General features: G+C 44.0%; 1 protein-coding gene across 2 annotated transcripts in view; it reads right to left on the bottom strand.

Annotated features, from left to right (window-relative positions):
- The window catches only part of plaa (phospholipase A2-activating protein), a 58190-nt gene that overhangs the window by 34581 nt on the left and 7613 nt on the right, over positions 1-15996 (bottom strand). The window lies entirely within an intron of this gene.

Below are 15996 nucleotides of genomic sequence, written 5' to 3'. Positions count from 1 at the left end.
GGTAAATTTATTGTTAAAGTACATACATGTCCAATATATGTACAACATACGACTCAGATTCATTTTAATACATGTGTAACAAAACCAAACATCTTTAATATGATTTGTACTACAAGTTTCAAGTCACAAGTACACTTCCTATGACATAAAGCCAATTCTTTTTCTGGTCATTAAAATAGGAAGTTATCAGTTGAAAACAGGGGAAAAAAAACAGAATATCTAATTCCATGGAGAGACAGAATCTAAAGCTGCTCAAACTTGGCCATCTCTGCTCTATCTTTCAGTCTGAAATGTTGACAACCAATTTTCTTTCACAGATGCTGCCTGACTTGTTGAGTCCCAAGAATTCGTTTGTTGCTAAATGTCACTCTATATTAAACTGATGCAGGGCTCTATTCCACTTCAAACAAGGAATCAAGTACTGCTGACAAGAAGATTGCAATGACCAACATAGTCTGCACAAAGTTGTAGCATTAGGCTGATAATGATCTCTTTTAAGCCAGAGCCTTGGTTTCCTCTGTAACAGCTAGCTAAAATTAGAAAATTCAAAGTAGCCCAGACAACAAATCAGAAATGTTCTGGCCAATGTGACTATTTTGATGCCATTAAAATTAAACACAGTGGTTTCTGGTTAATTGAGACACATCAGGACCAATACATGTTGGCCCAATTAAGCAGCTGAATTCAATTAGCTGAAGTTTCATGAAATGGTTAAAAATGTATGAAAAGATATAAAGTGTTATGTATTTTAATGAATTATAGAACACTACCAATGCTACTACAATACCATAAAGCTATGTATTAGTTCCTAATAGTTACTGATGAAGCATTCACCCTGTGTACACTGCCGTGTGTCAAGTGTCCAGGGAGGAGGAGCACCCCTGGTGAATGGGCTTGTGTCCTTTCTGGGCAGCTCTTTTGGCCCCACTGGACACTGAGCTCTCCAAGTAGCTGTTTGCATGCAACAGCAGCCACCCCGATACACTGCTTTGACAGGTGGGCTCCACAAGGTGAGGGGAGCCGACAGGCCTCATACCCTGGTGAAATAGGGACATGCTGTGGCAGATTTGGCAAATGAGATCAACAATGAAATCAAACAGCCAACAAGTCAGTGCTGCTAAACCTTGTAGTGAGCAAAGGAAATGACAGAGCACAGAAGTCATGTTTATCCACTACAACGAGGGAAGACAACTACTCGTACCACTGGACTCGGACTTACAAGGTCGAGAGAGTGTAACTGTTCCATTGTAATGGCTTTTTCACTTTAAAAACTCCACCGCATAGATTTCACCATCATTGCCAGGTATAACAGACAACCATCATGTTGCCATGTTCCTTTTATTGACTATAAGTGAATAAAATTAGCACAGACACCTAATACAGATAATGAACTGCCTTCATACAATACTTTCAAAGACTACATTCTCCAATCTTCATTTTCAATATAACATTCAAAACTATTGGTGATCCTAGTTCTTAACTTGAAGTAGTGAAATCATTTCATTTTCATTCCCAGCCATTCCTGACATCTCCAAGCATGAATGCTGAAACTACAGCAAGTAAATCAATTCTAGATTGTCTTGATGCTCATTTCTCGCCAACCATCACAGAACTGACACTATTTAAAACTGTTCGCTCTATCACGGTTAGTTTAAAGGGCCACACAAGTTCATATGACTGATGCTAGTTAGAAACTGTCCCAATTAAACAGCATAGAGTCCCAAATAAACAGAGGAAAGCCTAAACAACAGGAATTCTGCAGATGCTGGAAATTCAAGCAACATCATCAAAGTTGCTGGTGAACGCAGCAGGTCAAGCAGCATCTGTAGGAAGAGGTACAGTCGACGTTTCAGGCCGAGACCCTTCGTCAGGACTAACTGAAGGAAGAGTGAGTAAGGGATTTGAAAGCTGGAGGGGGAGGGGGAGATCCAAAATGATAGGAGAAGACAGGAGGGGGAGGGATAGAGCCGAGAGCTGGACAGGTGATAAGCAAAAGGGGATACGAGAGGATCATGGGACAGGAGGTCCGGGAAGAAAGACGGTGGGGGGGTGACCCAGAGGATGGGCAAGAGGTATATTCAGAGGGACAGAGGGAGAAAAAGGAGAGTGAGAGAAAGAATGTGTGCATAAAAATGAGTAACAGATGGGGTACGAGGGGGAGGTGGGGCCTTAGCGGAAGTTAGAGAAGTCAATGTTCATGCCATCAGGTTGGAGGCTACCCAGACGGAATATAAGGTGTTGTTCCTCCAACCTGAGTGTGGCTTCATCTTTACAGTAGAGGAGGCCGTGGATAGACATGTCAGAATGGGAATGGGATGTGGAATTAAAATGTGTGGCCACTGGGAGATCCTACTTTCTCTGGCGGACAGAGCGTAGATGTTCAGCAAAGCGGTCTCCCAGTCTGCGTCGGGTCTCACCAATATATAAAAGGCCACATCGGGAGCACCAGACGCAGTATATCACCCCAGTCGACTCACAGGTGAAGTGATGCCTCACCTGGAAGGACTGTTTGGGGCCCTGAATGGTGGTAAGGGAGGAAGTGTAAGGGCATGTGTAGCACTTGTTCCGCTTACACGGATAAGTGCCAGGAGGGAGATCAGTGGGGAGGGATGGGGGGGACGAATGGACAAGGGAGTTGTGCAGGGTGCGATCCCTGCAGAATGCAGAGAGAGGGGGGGAGGGAAAGATGTGCTTAGTGGTGGGATCCCGTTGGAGGTGGCGGAAGTTACGGAGAATAATATGTTGGACCCGGAGGCTGGTGGGGTGGTAGGTGAGGACCAGGGGAACCCTATTCCTAGTGGGGTGGTGGGAGGATGGAGTGAGAGCAGATGTACGTGAAATGGGGGAGATGCGTTTAAGAGCAGAGTTGATAGTGGAGGAAGGGAAGCCCCTTTCTTTAAAAAATGAAGACATCTCCCTCGTCCTAGAATGAAAAGCCTCATCCTGGGAGCAGATGCGGCGGAGACGGAGGAATTGCGAGAAGGGGATGGCGTTTTTGCAAGAGACAGGGTGAGAAGAGGAATAGTCCAGATAGCTGTGAGAGTGAGTAGGCTTATAGTAGACATCAGTGGATAAGCTGTCTCCAGAGACAGAGACAGAAAGATCTAGAAAGGGGAGGGAGGTGTCGGAAATGGACCAGGTAAACTTGAGGGCAGGGTGAAAGTTGGAGGCAAAGTTAATAAAGTCAACAAGTTCTGCATGCGTGCAGGAAGCAGCGCCAATGCAGTCGTCGATGTAGCGAAGGAAAAGTGGGGGACAGATACCAGAATAGGCACAGAACATAGATTGTTCCACAAACCCAACAAAAAGGCAGGCATAGCTAGGACCCATACGGGTGCCCATAGCTACACCTTTAGTTTGGAGGAAATGGGAGGAGCAAAAGGAGAAATTATTAAGAGTAAGGACTAATTCTGCTAGACGGAGCAGAGTGGTGGTAGAGGGGAACTGATTAGGTCTGGAATCCAAAAAGAAGCGTAGAGCTTTGAGACCTTCCTGATGGGGGATGGAAGTATACAAGGACTGGACATCCATGGTGAAAATAAAGCGGTGGGGGCCAGGGAACTTAAAATCATCGAAAAGTTTAAGAGCGTGAGAAGTGTCACAAACATAGGTCGGAAGGGATTGAACAAGGGGTGATAAAACAGTGTCGAGGTATGCAGAAACGAGTTCGGTGGGGCAGGAGCAAGCTGAGACAATAGGTCGGCCAGGACAGGCAGGTTTGTGGATCTTGGGTAGGAGGTAGAAACGGGAAGTGCGGGGTGTGGGAACTATAATGTTGGTAGCAGTGGATGGGAGATCCCCTGAGCGGATAAAGTTGGTGATAGTGTGGGAGACAATGGCCTGGTGCTCCTTAGTGGGGTCACGATCGAGGGGTAAATAAGAGGAGGTATCCGCGAGTTGTCGCTGCGCCTCGGCAAGGTAGAGGTCAGTACGCCAGACTACAACAGCACCCCCCTTATCAGCGGGTTTAATAATAAGGTTAGGATTAGTGCGGAGGGAGTGGAGAGCAGAGCGTTCCGAAGGAGTGAGGTTGGAATGGGGACAAGGTGCGGTGAAGTCGAGACGGTTGATGTTCCGTCGGCAGTTGGCAATAAAGAGATCCAGAGCAGGCAGAAGACCAGAGCGGGGTGTCCATGAAGAAGAGGAGGGTTGAAGACAGGAGAAGGGGTCATCGGTGGGGGTGGAAGAGTCCTTGCCGAAGAAGTAGGCTTGGAGACGGAGACGGCGGAAGAAAAGTTCCGCATCATGGCGAACACGGAACTCACTGAGGTGTGGGCGAAGGGGGACAAAGGTGAGGCCCTTACTGAGAACAGAGCGTTCTGCCTCCGACAGTTGAAGGTCGGAGGGGATGGTAAAGACCCGGCACAGATGAGAGCTGGGATCAGAGGGGGGAGGGGGGAGGCTGGGTGTGTCAATGGAGAGGGGAGCCTGGCTGTTTTCTTGATTATTTTTTATTCTTTATATCATCATCATCATCATCGGGTGCCATGCCCAGATTGAGCTTTGACTGGCATGGCCCACACACTCCTGTTTCAGGTCAAGTGGATCAATTCATTGGTATTCATTTCCAGTTCTCTGCCTACTGTCTCCATACCATTTGTCTTTGCCTTCCTTTTGCTTTCTTCCCTTCAATCTTTCCCATAATTACCGTGCATTCTTACTCCTCTTTCCTAATCACGTCCAATGAAGTTACATTGCCTTTTCATGATCTCATACATTACTTCTCCTTGTGCTTGCTCTGTTCATGACATCCTTGTTAGATAGTCATTTCGTCCATGATATTCTTTGCATCCTCCTCAAAAACCACATCTCTGCTGCTTCAATTCGTTTCCTCATGTTACTAGATATTGTCCAACATTCTGATCCATATAACATAACTGGATAAACGTAACATTTCAGTACTCTGAGGCGGGTTGTCATGCCTAGTTTAGTGTTGGTCATTATACTCTTCATTCTCGTAAAGGTGTCTTTTGCCATCCCTATTCTTCTTTTGATGTCCATGTCGCACCTGCCATCTGATGTCACCCAGCTTCCTAAGTAGCAAAAGTTCTGCACTTGTTTTGTCTTCCCCGTTATTTTCAGCCTGCAGATAGGATTCTCCTTCTTTCTGGATATCACCATATATTCTGTCTTTTTACAATTGATAGATAGACCCATTTTTGCACTTTCTTCAACAACTATATCAATTAAGTTTTGTAGTTCTTTACAATTGTCCCAAATAAGCAGCTGCCCCAATTAACCAGAATGCATGGTACATTCAAAAAAATACCTAACTTTTTCAAGCTCCCAATCATTTCGTGTATATTGCCATTAGAAAATATTAAATTTGTTAGATGCCAATATCTGGCCAGGTAGTAATTATAATGTAAACAACAGGAATTCTGCAGATGCTGGAAATTCAAGCAACATACATCAAAGTTGCTGGTGAACGCAGCAGGCCAAGCAGCATCTGTAGGAAGAGGTGCAGTCGACGTTTCAGGCCGAGACCCTTCGTCAGGACTAACTGAAGGAAGAGTGAGTAAGGGATTTGAAAGTTGGAGGGGGAGGGGGAGATCCAAAATGATAAGCGAAGACAGGAGGGGGTCTATCTTCTCCTATCATTTTGGATCTCCCCCTCCCCCTCCAACTTTCAAATCCCTTACTCACTCCTCTTTCAGTAAGTCCTGACAAAGGGTCTTGGCCTGAAACGTCGACTGCACCTCTTCCTACAGATGCTGCTTGGCCTGCTGCGTTCACCAGCAACTTTGATGTATGTTGCAGTAATTATAATGTCATAGATTGGCCTGCATGTTTGCAAGCACATGTTTGATTTAAACAACACTCTCCATAATTTTCTGAGTAGTAAGTTGTTTCCATAATCTCTCTCAATTTTAAATAAATGTCATCCAATGTATTTTGTCCTAACTTGCTTGTAAGTATAAATTAAAACTTTGTTATCCACTGATTTACTATTTACAAATCTGTGTATTCACAAGGTTGATTTTATATACTGTTGAGCTGGTCTGAAATCACAGCTGGGATCTTACTGAACACAGCAGACTGAGGGTATGGTATGCAGATGAAGCCAGCATAGGGAATACCAAGGTTCAGCAATGTTGGTAGATGCAGAGCAGGGGCTAAAGTGCTTTAACTTCATTTAAAACTTGCATAGCAGTTACTGTAGTCATTGGCTCCTGTACGTTTTTGCAGCCTTACTGTCATTACCAGTGGCCTTCATGGTATCCATAGGTTTATGATATATGCACAAAGTACATGCTTCTATCACTTGCTGTTGATTCATAAGAATAAATTGCTGATTCAGAAAAGGCAAAGGTGTGTATTTCATGATAAACTCTTGGTGATGCTTCAATGCAACCGTTTTGTCAAACTTGTGTTCACTTGCCCTTGAACATCTAACGGTCAAATGCCACCGTTCTATTTACCTAGAGAATTCTCCTCTATAATCCTGACCACAGTTTACATACCTCCTACAGCCGACTATAATCAAACGCTTGAGATACTGCATGATGCCATCTCCAAACGAGAAACAGCCCATCATGAAGCAATTCAAACCGCAGACAGGAAACTCCAACCAGGCTTGTTCAAAGAAAACCCCACTCAATTACCATCAGCATATAACCTGTAGCAGCAGATGTCTTAACACACTAGACCACTGTTATACTAAAAGGAATGCCTATCATTCTATACCCAGACCACATTTCAGTAAATCGGATTACTTAGCTGGCTTTCTTCTTCTTCCATACAGACAGAGGCCAAAGAGCAAAGCTCCAGCGATTACAACAACAAAGAGGTGGTTGCAGGAGGCAGAGGAGCAGCTAAGGGATTGCTTCAAGTTGGTGGACTGGGCCATGTTCAAGGACTTATCTGTGAATCTGAATGAATACACGATGATTGTCACGGGTTTTATTAAAACAGTTGTAGATGAGTATGTACTCCCAAAATCACTCAGAGTCTTCCGCAATCAGAAGCCTAGATAAACTATGAGATTCATAATCTGCCAGTGGTCAGTTCAGAGGCATTCAAGTTTGGTGACCAAGAAAGCTACAAGAGGTCCAGGTACAATCTCCAGAAAAACACCTCATGGATAAAGTGGCAATTCCAGACTAAACTTGAATCAATGAAGGATGCTCAACAGTCGTGACAGTTGTAGAAGACTATCACCTCTTATAAAGTAAAATCAAGTGTTATAGGTGACAGCAGGGCTTCACTTCCAGGTGAGCTCAATGCCTTCTATGCTCGCTTTGACCGTCAAAGCATGGAAGAACCATTACGAACTTGCTGGCCCAGAAAGACTGAAAAGGCAGGATGTCAGGACTGAAGTCAAGGCACAGTGAGTGTAAGGGCACTTTATCGGAATGCCTGTAGTATTCATAACAAGGTTAGTGAACTTGTGGCACAGATCAGTATAAAGGGGTATGATTTAGTGGCCATTACAGAAACGTGGTTGCAGAGTAGAGAGGATTGGGAATTAAATATGCAAGGATATCAGGCAATATGGAAGAGCAGGCAGGAAGGTAAGTGACTAAGGTGGGGTGCGCTCTTAATTAAGGATGAGATCAGGGCGATAATGAGACATGATATAAGATCTAAGGAGCAGAATATTCAATCCATCTGGATAGAGATTAGGAACAGTAAATGGGAAAAAAATCATTGGTGGGATGGTAGGAGTTGTCTATAGGCCACTGAATAATAACATTACACAGACAATAAACTGAGAAATATCTGAGGCATGTAAAAATGAAACAGCAGTTATTGTGGGGAACTTGCACATAAATTGGGTGAATTAAGCTGGTCGAGGTCGAGGCAGCCATGAGGAGGACTTCATAAAATGCATACATGATAGCTTTCTTGAACAGCAGGTTACTGAACTTATAACATGCTATCTTGGATCTGGTCCAGTGCAATAAGACAGGTAAAATTAGCAGTCTTATAGTTAGCAATCCTCTTGGAGTGATCACAGTATGATTGAGTTTCTCATACAAATGGAGGGTGCAATAGTTCAATCTAAAACCAGTGTATTAAGCCTAAACAAGGGAGACTACAACAGGATGAGGGAGGAAATGGTTAGGGTAGATTGGGAACACAGGCTATATGGTGGGACGACTGAGGAACAGTGGAAGACTTTCAAAGAGATTTTTCACAGTGCTCAACAAAAGTATATTCCAGTTAAAAGCAAGGACAATAAGGGTGGGAAGAGCTAGCCATGCATAACTAAGAAAATAAAGGAGGGCATCGAACTAAAAGCTCATGTGTACAAAGTCGCCAAGAGTAGTGGGGAACTGGAAGATTGGGAAAATGTTAAAAAGCAAAGAACCACTAAGAGAGCAATAAAGAAAGGGAAGACAGAAAATAGCATAAAATATAAAAATGGATAGTAGAAGTTTTTATAATTATATGAAGCAGAAAAGAGTGGCCAAAGGAAACACAAGTCCCTTGGAGGTCAAGATGGGGAAATTGATACTGGATAATGAGGAAATGGCCGAGGCTTTGAATGACTATTTTGTGTCGGTTTTCACGGTGGAAGACATGTCTAACATGCCAAAGAGAGATGATATGGATGCGATGGGTGGTGAGAACCTTGATAAAATACCTATCACTCAAGAGGTAGTGCTGAGCAAGCTTGTAGGCCTAAAGATGGACAAGTCCCCTGGTCCTGCTGGAATGCATTCCAAGGGATTGAAAGAAATAGCAGAGGTTATAATTGAGACTTTGCTAATAATTTACCAAAATTCTCAGAACGCTGGGCAGGTCCCAGCAAATTGGAAGACGACAAATGTCATGCCACTATTCAAAAAAGTATGTAGGCAAAAGGCAGGTAACTAGAGGCCAGTTAACTTAACATCTAGGAAAATGCTTGTAACTATCATTAAAGAAGAAATAGTGAGGCATCTAGAAATAAATGGATCCATCATGCAGCATGGATTCAGCAAAGGCAGGTCCTGTTTGACAAACTTACTGGAGTTCTTTGAGGATATAACAAGCACAATGGATAGAGGGGAACAGATGGACATTATTTACTTAGATTTCCAGAAAGCATTCGATAAGGTGCCACATAAAAGACTTGTCCATAAGATAAGGATGCATAGAGTTGGGGGTGATGTATTGGCATAGATAGAGGATTGGTTAACCAATAGAAAGCAGAGAGTTAGGATACATGGGTGTTTCTATGGCTGGCAATCAGTGTTGAGCGGTGTGCCGTAGCGGTCGGTGCTGGGCCACAACTGTTCACCATATACATTAATGATCTGGAAGAGGGGATCGAGTGCAGAGTGTCTAAGTTTGCTGATACTAAAATCAGCGGTAAAGCAAATTGTGCAGAGAGATATAATTAGGTTAAATGAGTGGGCAAGGGCCTGGCAGATGCAGTACAATGATGGTAAATGCGAGGTCATCCACTTCGGAAGGAAAAATGGAAGATCAGATTATCATTTAAATAGTAAAAGATTGCAGCATGCTACTGTGCAGAGGGACTTGGGAGTGCTGGTGCAAGAATCAAAGGTTGGTTTGCAGGTACAGCAGGCTATCAAAAAGGCAAATGGAACGTTGGCCTTCGTTGCTAGAGGATTGAATTTAAGAGCAAGGTGGTTATGCTGCAACTGTATATGATACTGGTGAGGCCACATCTGGACTACTGCGTGCTGTTCTGGTCTCGTTGGTTGAGGAAGGATACACTGGCTTTGGAGGCTATGAAGAGCAGATTCACCAGAATGATTCCAGAGATGAGGGGGTTAGACCAGGAGGAACGATTAAGTCACCAGGAACTGTACTCGCTGTAATTCAGAAGAATGAGAGGGGATCTTACAGAAACATAAAATTATGAAAGGGATAGATAAGATAGAGGCAGGAATGCTGTTTCCACTGGTAGGTGAGAATCAAACTAGGGGACATAGCCTCAAGATTCAGGGGAGAAAATTTAGGACAGATGAGGAGGAACTGTTTTTCCCCAAAGAGTGGTGAATCTGTGGAATTCTCTGCCCAATGAAGCAGTGGAGGCTACCTCAGTAAATATATTCAAGGCAAGGTTAGATAGATATTTGCATAGTAGGGGAATTGAGGGTTATGGGGAAAAAGGCAGGTAGGTGGAGATGAATCCATGGTCAAATCAGCCATGATCTAATGGCAGAGCACACTCGACAGGCCAGATGTTCTACTCCTGCTCCTATTTCTTATGTTCTTATGATTATTTTCCTCTTTCCCTGCACAACAGGTGTTCCCCCCCCCCATAAAAAAGGGTTCTTTTGGTTCTCTTGCTTTGTGGCAGCCTATAAGCAGACAAATCTCAAGGTTGTATAACTTATACAAAGTTTGTACATTCCTTGATAATAAATGTACCTTGAATGAACTCCCACAGCCTTAACGATCCTGTGATTTCAGACTCTGAGGCTGATGTGTGAGCAGACTTCAGGAGAGTGAACCAACAAAAAGCATCTGCCCCAGGCAGGGTGGTTACTACTACTACTGCTACAACATCGACTCAGGCCTAGGGGGCCGGCGTCGAGCACGATGACGGACTCTCCACTTCTTCCTCTCCCTCATCAGTGTGTTCAGTTCATCTACATTAGCCGTGCCGCTGTCTTCTAGGAGCGTGTTGACCATAGTCTTGGGAGGGCGCCCAGGATTCATCCTCCCGTGCTTGGGCTCCCATATGATGACTAGGCTGGCAGGTAGCTCGGGGTGGCATAGACAGTGCCCTGCTAGTTGCAGTCTTCTCGCCTCGATTTTAGTGGAGAGCATCGGTAGGTTGTTAAAGAGCTCAACGTTCGTCATGTGCTGTTGCCAACTCACATCAAGAGCCACCTGGAGCATAAATCTATAGCAACCATCTAGAGACTTTCGCATCGTCTTGGTGAGTGTCCACGTCTCGCATCGGTACGTGAGAATAGACTCTATGACTGCTATGAAAATCCTCTTTTTAAGCCCTCTGGTCAGGTTCAACTTCCAGATTTCCTTCATGTCGCTCATAGCCCTCCACGCCAGCACCTTCCGTATCTTTATGTCCTTCTCCGAACTCATCATTCTTGACCAGAGGTACTTGTAGTCAAAGACTTTCTTAATGGTATCATTCTCCACGGCCTTGAGAGTACCTTCGTCGCAGTTAAACGCCATGTACTCTGTCTTTTTAGCATTCAGGTGAAGTCCAACTTTATTGCATTCTATTTCCACTTTTTTCAGTAGATGTTGTGCTTCCTCCATCTGGTCAGAGAGCAGGACTATGTCATCTGCAAAATCAAGATCTGTTAGTGTAACTGGTCTGACCCTTTTGGTTCGCCCTGGTTTTATGGTAAAACCAAGCTTATCATGATCTTTGGTAGCTTGACGCAGAGCGTAATCAAGGACAATTATAAAGATGTAGGGTGCCAGAGTGTCTCCTTGTAGCACACCAGCTAGGAGCTCGAACACTGCTGTTTCTCCGTCTGGTGATACAACTTTTGCCATGGCTTTGGTATAGCTGGACTCTATTGATCTAAGTAGATGGGCTGGCACTCCATAAGCTTTCAGGATCTTCAGCATTTTACCTCGGTGAATGGAGTCAAAAGCTTTGTGAAAATCGATGTAAGTAAGCACAGCTGGTAGGTTGTTCTTCTTGACTTCCTCGATGATCCTATGGAGAGCAAGTATTTGCATTACTGTTGTGCGCTTCTGCCGAAAACCATTCTGATTGAATCTTAGCTTAGGGTCAATGGCGGTGCAAATCCTGTTCAAGATCATCTGATTGTATAACTTTGCTAAGATGCAGGTCAAGCTGATACTGCGGTAGTTATCTGTCTTTGTGAGGAATCCAGACTTGGGGACTGGGATAATGTTTGAGAGTGACCACTGATCTGGTTTGTCTCCTTTCATCAGTGCCATATTACATATGTCCAGCAAGATGTCGTCCAGGTCGGAGTTCTTCAGGACCTCTGGTGGTATCCCATCTGGCCTAGCGCTCCTGCCCTGTTTGAGAGCATATTTGGCCTTCTTCAGTTCCTCAATGGTGAATGGGCCGTCATCGATGTGGACATGCATTAGTATTGTGGGTATGTCCCCTTCTTCTTCCGTGATCGTTGGAGGGCTTCCCAGCAGGTTCTTAAGGTGGGTAAACCATATCAGGACACGGTCCTCTGCTGTTTTACCACTTATTTGACCTAATGGGGACGTCTTCCGTCTACTGATTTCATTGACTAGGCACCATGCTTCTCCATGCTGCATGTCTTCATTAGCAGCTTCTATCTCTCTAATCCTCTCAGCTACTTCCTCTTCCTTCAGTCGGTCGTAGGTGGCAAAGAGATTCTTCTTTGCTGTCTTGAACTTGTCTCTTAGCTCTTGTGTTTCGCTCCTTCTAAGTTCGGCATGACAAGCATTGACCATACTTCTTGCTGAGACGACGTCAGGATGTTTCAAGATCCGACTCTTCTTGATTTGCTTCACAGTAGGCAAACTCTTTGTTGCATCTGTGTGTGCATCTATGAGCAGTTGATAGCGGTCGGTGGCAGTCTCTTCCTCCCCCCTTTCCAGTGGGCCGAAGCGATTTCTCACCTCCACTGTGTACTGAGCTTGAAGAACAGGTTGTGAGGAGAATGCCTTCCAGTCTATCTTCTCCTTGGGACCTGTGGCTTTGGGTTGCCGCAGGCTCAGTCTCACTTGCATTGACACTACTCTGTGATCAGAACTGACCGAGTTGAAGGTGCTGTAGGCTTCTGTGTTGATCACACAATTACGCCATTTTGTTCTTACGGGGATGTAATCGAACTGTCTCCTGTAGATGGAGGCTCTGTTTTCATATGTCCACAGTTTACCAGCTCGCTTCTTGAATTGTGCGTTGGCAGCAATGAGACTGTGTTCCTGGATGAAATCAACTAGATATTGTCCATTTCTGTTGGGAAAGCCTTGGTATGAGTATGGAACATCTTCCAGTCTGACCTGGGCATTAAAATCGCTGAGCACAGCCAGGAAGTTATGTGCCGGTATCAAAGTGACAGTTTCATGAAGTTTACTGTAGAAGGCCTCCACCTCTTCTCCTCGCTGCAGTTGTGCGGGGAGTAACAGATGATGACAGAGGTCACCGGATTTCCGTCAAATTCCGCAGTAAGGATTCTGTCACTGACTGAGACTACGCCCCTCAGTGCCTCCTTCGCCTTGCGGTTCAACATCAGCCCTACTCCACCTTGCGCTGACATTGTCGTCGGCTCTCTCCATGCAGACGAGCTGATGAAGTACATCCCCTCTACCTCTGTGAACCTTATCTCTTCGTCAGGGTGTACATGACAGTGTTCTTAGATCCCCAGGATGGAGATCCCATATCTGCTTGCCTGTGATGCCAACTCTGTGCATCAAGGCAAGAGGCGGATGGTGTTTGCGTTGAATCGTTTTTACCTCACACAATGCAAAAGAGGCGCAGTTCACTCAGCCCCCTTGTCAGACTCAACCCTCCCCGCAGGGTTTGAAGTTGCATCTTCATACTGCCTGTCTAGGCCAGGGTCTGGGCGTTCCACAGAGTTCCTGAGCACTCTCGGCTCTGGAAGTATAGGGTTTGTTGGGTTATCTGTCGTCATAATGCTTACAAGGCGCAAAACGAACGACAGGCAGGGTAACTGGCCAAGTACTAAAAAACCTGTGCTGATCAACTAGCTGCAGTGTTCATCTCAGATCTTTAACCTCTCCCTTCTGCAATCTGGGGGACCCACCTGTTTCAATTACACCAGTGCCCAAGAAGAACGTGGTAACATAGCTCAATGACTATCATCCACTAGCACTTACATCCACAGTGATGAAGCGTTTTGAGAGGTTGGTGATGAAACATATCAACTTCTGCCTGAGAAGCAACTTGGATCTGCTCTAATTTGCCTACCAGAGCAACAAGTCCACAGAAGATGCCATCTCACTGGCTCTTCACTCAACCCTGGAAAATTTGGACAGCAAAGATGCATACATCAGGATGTTCCTTATCGACTACGACTCAGTATCCAATACCATCATCCCCTCAAAATTAACCAATAAGCTTCAAGATCTCGGCCTTAATACCTTCTTGTGCAACTGGAATCCTCGATTTCCTCACTTACAGACCCCATTCAGCTCTGACTGGTATAATCACCTCCATTATCTCCGTCAGCACAGGTGCTCCACAAGGCCGTGTGCTTAACTCCCTGCTCTACTTGCTTTACACTTCTACTGTGTAAGTAACGCGCCAGTGCCATATTCAAGTTTGCTGATGGCACCACTATCATAGGCAGAATCATAGGTGGTGATGAATCAGAATTTAGGAGGGAACAAAAATCTGGCTGAGTGGTACTCAATATCCACAAAACTAAGGAGCTGATTACTGACTTAACAAGAAGGAAACCAGAAGTCCATCAGCCTCTCCTCATCGGAGGATCAGAGGGGGAAGTGGCTCAACAATTTTAAATTCCTTAGTGTTATTATTTCAGAAGACTTGTCCTGGGCCCAGCACACAAGTACAACTGCAAAGTACACTACTACAGTTGCAAAAAAAAAGTTTATGAAACTTTTGCAATTACCTGTTTATTTGTATTAACTCATAAAATGTGATCTGAAAAGTACAATTGTTTGTGTCTTACTAGTTTAAGCAGATTGTGTTTGTCTACTACTGTGACTTAGATGAAGATCACACCACATTTTATGAATAATTAATGTACAAAACCATATAATTGCCAAGGGTCCACAAATGTTTTTTCGCAACTGTACTTTCTTAAGAGTTTGCAAAGATTCGGCATAACATCTAAAACTGACAAACTTCTATATGTATAATGGAGAGTATATTAACTGGTTGCATCACAGCCAGGTATGGAAACACCAATGTCCTTGAACATAAAAAGTAGTGGATATGGCCCAGTCTATCATAGGTAAAGCCTGCCCCACAAAACAGAAAACAGAATCCATCATCAGGGACCCTTGCCTCCCGGGACAGGCCCACCTTTCGCTACTGCCATCAGGAAGAAGGTATAGGTTCAGGAATAGTTATTACCCCTCAATCATGAGGCTCTTGAACCAAAGGGGTTAACTTCACTCAACTTCACTTGCCCCATCATTGAAATGTTCCCATAATCCATTGACTCACTTTCAAGGACTCTTTATCCTATATTTATTGCTTATTTATTTATTATTATAATTTCTTTCTTTTTGCATTTACCCAGTTTGTTGTCTTTTGCACACTTAAGACAGTGTGGTCTATAATGGATTTGAGAATGCCCGCAAGAATATGAATCTCAGGGTTGTATATAGTGACGTATGTACTTTGATCAGAAGTTTACTCTGAACTTTACAGGTTTCCCACCAGTGGCTTTTCCTTTAGTTCTTTGCAGGTTTCAACAAAATGTGATATGTTAAGAATCTAATGTATTTCTAAGAATTCTTTTTGCAATCAACTCCCAATGTAACAGAACTCTGAAATAATCCTGAACTCATGATGCACAACTGTAAATGATCATTTTCAACAGTTAAAAGTTCTAATTTATACGTTTAAATTGTTATTCTTCAAAGTCCATAACGATTGTATTGCAAAACTTTAAACAGGTTATTGTGTTCAGTTCTGGTCATTGTATTATGAAAAGGATAGAGAAGCTTTAGAGAGGGTACAGAGGAGAATTACCAGGATGTTGCCTGGATTAAAGAACATGTATTCTGAGGAAAGGCTGAGTGAGCTTGGACTTTTCTCTTTGGAGCAAAGGAGAATGTGGATGAATTGTACGTAATAGTAAGACTCATGGATAGAACAGCCAGCATCTTTTTCCTTAGGGCAGCAATGGTTAATCCTACAGGGCATCCTTTTAAAGTGATTGGTGGGGAGATATCAGAAGTAGTGGTTTTTTTTTTACACACAGAAAATGGTAGGTGACTAGAACGCATGGCTAAATGTACTGGTAGAAGCTGATAACTTAGGGACATTTAATAGACACTTGAATTGGCACATGGATGAAAGAAAAAAATTAAAGTGTCATGGGCTATGTAGGAAGGAATTGATCTTAGAATGGGTTACAAGGTCCTTGGGCTGAAGTGCCA

The sequence above is a fragment of the Mobula hypostoma genome, chromosome 16 (assembly GCF_963921235.1).
Source record: "Mobula hypostoma chromosome 16, sMobHyp1.1, whole genome shotgun sequence".
NCBI classification, from domain to species: Eukaryota; Metazoa; Chordata; class Chondrichthyes; order Myliobatiformes; family Myliobatidae; genus Mobula; species Mobula hypostoma.
This window is presented reverse-complemented; position numbering and strand designations above follow the sequence as displayed.